Here is a 7,139-nt window from a genome sequence, read left to right on the forward strand (position 1 = left end):
GCTTGCACTCAGATCCTAGTCCTGCAGGAGGAGTGGGGGTAGAAATCAGGTCACATCCAAATTCTGTTCCACAGGCAGCACTGCTGTCACAGGCCCTCCTGTCCCCACTGGAGCTCAGCCACACAAGACACTGAAAACGTGGCTGCTGTGAGCCCCCTCACAAAGAGCATGGAAATGAAGCCCCAAACTGCCATCCTCCTGAGAGGACCGGTACTGTCAGCCAGAAATATTTGGCTTGCAGGTGTTTGGCTTTCTGATGAATAGCTCTAATTTTCTACAGAAAGATACTATTTTTTGTGGAAAAAAATATTCTCACAAAATCCAATTTTCCCTTTAAGGAACAGATAGAGATGGAAAAATTTTAACCTATAAGATGTGTGGTTTTCTCCCCGTCCCACCCCCCCCCAGTCCTTTCTGCATATTCATTGACTTGCCTTGCTATAGAAAATTGCACTGAAGGTGGTTGGCTCTGAGCCCAAAATGTTGCCCAGTGTCTCAAGATCAGTGATATTTCCATGTGTGGACCTTGATTTTTCTCATATACCAATCCCATGAGAGGCAGAACAACATTCTACTGTATTGCATGTCACTGGATATCATGATCATGTTCCCATGTTGGCCATAGGGAAAAAAAGGGTGTTTGCAAGGGCTTGTAGACAAAAAACCCAGAACAGGTCCCCAGGAAAGGGGAGTCAGATTTTGTAGCTGTCTTAGAGGTATGAAATATTTTATGACCAATACTAGTATGCAGATATTCTAGAATTTATTTGCTTACAAAATAAAGAGCAAAGACATATTATCATAATACCGAAAGAAATTCATCCATATTTGAGATTTGCTATAATTCAAGCAAAAGGAAGGAAATTCAGGGTCAGAGATCACTCCCTCCCTACTGTCTGTCACAATGGGTTACCATCCTTAATTTTACCCAACTATGTCATATTGGAGGCTTGATCCTTAACTTTGAAGTTTTTCTCTCTTGTGGAATTAAGCCAGAACCACAAAATATTTGAAAACACAGGGCTTGATGGAATTGAATGTAGTTTTTCTGTGTAAAAGTAAAACCAAACTGAAAGTATTTGTCCTTCCAAAAGGATGGTTTTAAAATTGTCTTTGACCCTTTTTCTTCATATTTATACTGGCTCTAATTATTTGATTAAAACTGTAGGAAAGCTATTTTGAAAATATTATTTTAAAAAGACAAATAAGGAAACTTTGATTATTTTTTTTCAAATATATCCTCTCTTATTTTATAAATGCTTTCCAGATTTGGCTTGACATTATTACACATTTCAGGATTATCTGAAAGTTAACTCAAGTGATACTTTTCTTTGGCCCTGCTTTTTAGCATTTTGAGGTATCATTCTCAATTGATTTTAGTGTTCTCTTTAGGGATATTTGATATAAAATCACAGGCTTGAAGATCAAAAATACATATATATATATATACACAAATGTACAAATACGTATACATACATATACTTATGCATACATATGTATATGTAGCCCACAGAAATTAATCATAAAAATGTGATATGTGTTCAACCAGCCAAATACAATAAACACATCATTCATTACTTTAAAATTCTATTGACTTTAGTGATAGCTTTTCCTGAATAACGAATGTCAGCTCTAGTCACAGTAAAACTTCAGGAGTTCAACAAAATATTTTAATAGAACTATGCCTAAATTCAAGGAAACTTCACAGAGGGAGGTTGCAGTGGCTGATATGGATGGAGGAAGTTTTCATATCAATAAATATGGTGGCATCTGCCAGGTAAAATGTTGTAATAATCCTCTGGGTGCTACTTCCCTCCCACTAATATGTTGGACAGTTTAGATTAACACCATATGCCTGTTCATAGCACGGGTGGAAACCAATGTAAATAGAGAGAGAGAGAGATATTAATTTCACAGTCCTGTTTTTCCTGCACTCCTGTCTCCAGGCTAAGGGCTGGTGGCATTTACAGAATAATGGAAGAGGGAGAAAACAACCCCAGCAATAGGTCAAAGCATGGGAAGGAGGAAGAAGCATGGGCTAGAAAAAGAAAAGGAAAGGAAGGGAATTAGTTATGGAGGAGCTCTTGCAGCTACTTTCTGATAGACTGAGGCTTTCAATCTCTTCTGTATCCTCTTCATGTCCTCTTCCCAACTTCTCAACTTGTCTTTGCTGTCACATGGGGACTGTGCTTCCAAGGCTGAGCCAGACTGCTCACCCACACCTCACCTTGTCCACTGTGCTTCTCTAATGTGGGCTAGCAGCAGTCCATGGCAATGATTTATTATAAACTAGGTGCAATTGAAGTTCTCTTTTCCTTTGGGAAATACTTGTAAATAGAGATCGCTGTGTAGCATCTGTAGTTTCCAAGTACCCATATGCAGGATAAATTAGTCAAAAAATTATTCCCTGACTCTGCATTTACACTGTAGTCTTCTTGGCAGAAAAGATTGTTTACTTATTTGTAGCAGTATAGAAAGACCTTTCCCCTATTATTTGCAAGCTTTAGCCAGCAGATGAGAAATAAAAGCAACTTCAAATTAATTCTTGTACCAAGCTCATTTATGGCTGAATTAAATTACAGCTTCAGAAATGAATGTCAGAATTAGATTGCACTGTGCTTCATTGGCACTGTTGATTCAAAATTTATGGTATTAGGCCTGTTCATTTAGACACATGGACCTCTCCTTCACCAGACAAGTCACTGAGTCACACGGACACGAAGTGAGGTTCAGATGGAACTCCAGAAAATTGGCTCCAAACACTTTCTACAGATTGGCTTATTTAGATAAAGGGCAGTGGTGAATGCTCTGTTCTACCACAGACAAACAAGTTTTTGTGAAACAAAATAAAACTAAATGCATAGTCTGTTTTCAGTGTGGACAGATGTATGAAGACTCCTTACATTGTCTTTTAAGAAGAGCTCTGGGTTCGTCTGTTGTTTGTGAAAATGGTTCCATGTTTTTTCTTCATGGCTTTTGCATGTGAGAACCTAGGACTAGTACCAATAAGCTTTTCAGCCTTTCAGCCTTTAATGAAGACATATGTTCCTACCAGAGGAGAGTACTGGAATAAATAGCACAAAAATAAGCAAAACATTTGCAGGTCATCACGCTGGTTCTGTGCTTTAAAAAAAATATAGGCCAGAAATATTGTGGTCAAATTCATTGCAATCCATCCCTGGTAAAGTAATGAAAAAATACTCATTCAATTAAAAATGCCAGAATTCAAACTAGATGTTATTCATAAAAAAATGGTTCAGCTAGCTGAATCCATGGTGAGACAGTGACAGATATAATAAAAATCAGCCATGCCATGATTTTTTTTTCCTCTCAGAGAATTCATAATGTGTTTTTAATTAGAGGGAATCCAGTTTTTAAAAATCACAGCATGTTTCTGCGTAATCAGTCTGCCACTGCCTGGTCCACTATTGCCAGCATGATTTAAACATCAGAGGTGGGCCCGTGTCCCAGGGCCTCAAACCCCCAAGCCAGGGACAGTTTCAACTCCAGCACTGCAGGTTTTCCTGGGGAAAAGGTACCCTCAAAATAAAAATAGTTGAGTACACTCTAAATGAGAAGGTCTAAATAATGGTCCAAAACACTACAACCACTGAAAGTTGTCAGGCTAAGAACTGAAATGCATAGCTTAATGCAAAGAATTTTAATTTTTTTTTTCCTCAAAACTGAAGGAGGGCAGGGATTCAATATTTTCTGTTAATCTTTCCTGAGATAAAAGTGACTTCTAAGAGTTTGGCTTCAGTTCTAAACTAGCAGTGAGGCAGACAAAAAGAAGTGAGAAGGGAAGTGTTTTCTAACAAAGCTACATAAAACTGCCTTTGGAAAACTGTGCAGTGACATAGTGAGGTACATTGTAAAGTTAAGTGATTGAGTCAACTTCTTGGCTGCAAGATTCCAATCTGAAGGCAACTTACCTTGTTTTGGTTTCTGTGTTCCTGAAGCCATCAGGACTGTTTCCTACCAAAATACATGGGGTAAGGGAGAAAACATGAACTGCACAGTCTCCTGCTCACGAAAGCTTCAGAGTATAGAGGCTTGTCTGACAACAGAAATAGCAGCTGCAAAATGATTTATATCCAAGTAATCAATACTTCAAGAAATGTTGAGATTTGCATCATAATACATAAAGTAATTTGGAATAGGTAAAAACAAACAAGGCTTGATTCTAAACTTTAATCTGTTTTCCCTTTTTTATTCTTCTTTACAGTTTAAACTCTTCTTGCTCCACAACTACATGTCTCCAATATCTATGTTTTCACAAGGGGAAGCATTAGACTTTAGACAGTTGTTGGACTCTGGGCTGGTGGTTCCCAAGCAAAGAAAATACCAAAGTCAAATCAGGGTTTATATCTCTTTGTTTAGAAAGTGCAGAATTAATGTTTCCAAGTGAGAATTTATATCCTACAGTCCTAAACAATTACTGTGATCCCCCAAATAATGTCATTTTATTAAAGATGTATAGATATGTACATACATAAGTGCAAGAAAACTGTACTTAATATATAACTTTAATAATTAAAGAATTAGATAATGTAACAGAGATCTTTTTCACAGGAGTGTTCCCATTTGCGTCAATGGAATAATTTGCTACAATAAGGGTTTAGAGGGTCAAGTCTCTATAACAACCCTCTGTGCTCCTTAGGTGTTATCCTCAGATAACATTATTCTCTAGCAGTAGAAAGAAAACGCTATGTTGACAGGTAACCTAACCTGTTTCCAAGCAGCCTGCCAAGTCCCTGACTGTTTGGGTGTGACATTTGACTGCAGTTGCTTTCACACTTTGATTTATTCTGCTGCTCTCACCATTGCCCTGTTTCCCCTGTGCAAAGTCCTGCAGACACATTAGCATGGAGACTGTCACACTGCTTGTCCACTTGTCACAGATGAGCTCTCAGCTGCTCAGCCAGCACCCTGAGACTGACCCCAACCAGGGTGGTGGCACTACATGGCACCTTCTGCATGGAAAACATGGCACTGGGATCCTCACTGCTGTAGCAGTTACTGCAGCAGGCACCACAAACTGCTAATTGTTACTGGGAAGATATATCCTTATTAAGACACCAAATGTTGAGCCTTCTGCAAATGTTTTAAAGTTATGCAAAATAACCTTCACCACGGTATAATATTGCTGCTATTATTATACTTCAGAAATTAATCAATTTAACATATTTCCCCTAACAAATGTTTAAAGGAAGACTGAGACCAGACTGCAGGAATTGGCATTTCCCAGTAGCCACAAGTTAACAGTGTCTTTTTTTGGTAATATTCTGTCTGTAAAACAGCAGTTTTACTATAAGAATTTATAACCTCTTTCTGATCAAAGTATTACAAAATCCTGATGTAGTTAGGGACTTTTGTCAGACAACACATATCAAGCTTTATTTTAGTTTTGTTTTTTAATAGTTTAACTCGCAAATCAGAGAGGCATTTTCTTAAAACCAAAGAGAACCATCTCCCTATTTGCAATGAGCAGCACATGAAGAAGATAGGAAAGCTCATCAGCAACATTTGAAAAAACATATTTAGGGTCAGCATCACAGTCTTTGGATCATTGGCTGTCTTTGCTAAAGAAAGGTTTCCCCAAGAACCTGTGCAGAGAACTAGATTTCTAGAAAAGGGTACCAAAGAGATTAGGTAAGAAATGAGATGTTAGTTGGTGGAGCAGGGCTTTAGGCACCTCTGTATTTCTTCCCCAGGGTCTTCTCAGATGTGAACTTTTCAATGGAGTCACATGTCTGATGCAATGGGAGAGGATTTCAGAATAATCATCAGATTCTTCTCAGTCAGAGAATGATCTTCCTTACCAGCAGAGAACCCTGAGCACCCGGTGACTGCTAGTCCTGGACTGAGAGCCAGGCTCTCTTCCTGCCAGGGCATTTCAACATGGTCTGAATAGCAAAACAGACTCTGAACCAGACAAAGAAGCATTGCAAACCTATTTGCTAGTGGCTAAGGCATCTGGGAAAATGTGATTCAAACCCCTGTTCCAGAGTGGCAAGTGGCCACTTGCCACTTCTTTTTTGGATCACAAACACTGGGGAATTCCAGGGACTGGTAGAAGCACAAATGTGTCCTGCTGAAAGTTGTTCTTGAACAAGGGCTTGAAGATGTTGCAGCTTGTCCTTTCTAATTAGCCACTGGTCCACCCAAACCAGTTTATCTGTCATCCAGGTTAGGGTAGGGACCAGCTGCTGTTCAGTGCCCATTAAGGCAAATTTGTAGTAAGACCAAGTCCCCATTGTCTCAAGGCATCTCAGCCCCACAGTGTGATTGGCAGGTCCAAAACAAAGGGACAAACCATAGCTGAACATTTTTCAGGGCCTGTGATCACAATAGGATGCAAGCTTTGTTTTGGTGCTGTAACTCCTGCCACTCCCCTCAGTGCTAGGACACTGTCCTGTGTCTAGGACACAGAAAATGAGAGAGAATTAAAGTAGTGAGGAGCCAACTCCATCCACTCAAGAGCTTCAGACTCGAGGGGGCACCTTGGTGCACTGAGGGTACTTAGAAGTTGGGTAGCTGATGGTCAGCTTTAAAGCCTGATCCAAAGGGACTATATAGGAAAAAAAGAAGGACAGAATTACCTGTGTAGGTGTACTGTGAATCCTCATCAGTGTCATGACATGAATGCTCATCTCTTTCAGGAAGAGTCTTGCTGCTTCCCAGTAGTGCTGCTTCCCAGGGTGACTTAAAGGAAAAGGTTCATCAAGGAGGGGAAGCAACTAAGGTGAGTCTAAAGAAAGCTGACTTCATCACCTGCTAAATCTGTTCAGTCAACTCCCACCAACATGCCCACCAAGTTGTAAGATGAAAATGTATTATGTGTAGTAGTACTACAATATCAGCATGATATTTCAAATAGCTTCCAATTAGCATAAATGTAAGGTTATCACAGAAAACTGTTGCTGTAAATCTTCACAATTTAGCATTTTAATGTTCCTCCTATTGCCTCCTATGAACAATGTGACGCAGAACAGGGCCTACAGTTGGGAGAAGGTATCTCACCTGCTGTGCATGCAGACTGAAACTGAGCTTCCACTGTCACGTCTCTGTGGTACACAAGAAGGAAATAAACCACCAGGAAATAGTAACGCTGATTTTCAGAGGAAGAAATGCAGCAT

The 7,139-nt window shown here is 39.5% G+C and overlaps 1 long non-coding RNA gene across 1 annotated transcript in view; it reads right to left on the reverse strand.

The window, feature by feature from the left end:
• The window catches only part of LOC108500951, a 28,918-nt gene extending 22,324 nt beyond the window's left edge, over positions 1 to 6,594 (reverse strand). Inside the window, exons 1-2 of the long non-coding RNA XR_001876090.1 lie at positions 5,696 to 6,594; positions 3,933 to 3,975 (exon numbers count right to left, since the gene is read on the reverse strand). This is a non-coding gene — a long non-coding RNA (uncharacterized LOC108500951). The remainder of the gene's footprint in view (positions 1 to 3,932; positions 3,976 to 5,695) is intronic.
• Between the last annotated feature and the right edge of the window lie 545 nt (positions 6,595 to 7,139).

This window comes from Lepidothrix coronata, unplaced genomic scaffold, assembly GCF_001604755.1.
Source record: "Lepidothrix coronata isolate B3197 unplaced genomic scaffold, Lepidothrix_coronata-1.0 Scaffold97, whole genome shotgun sequence".
NCBI lineage: Eukaryota > Metazoa > Chordata > Aves > Passeriformes > Pipridae > Lepidothrix > Lepidothrix coronata.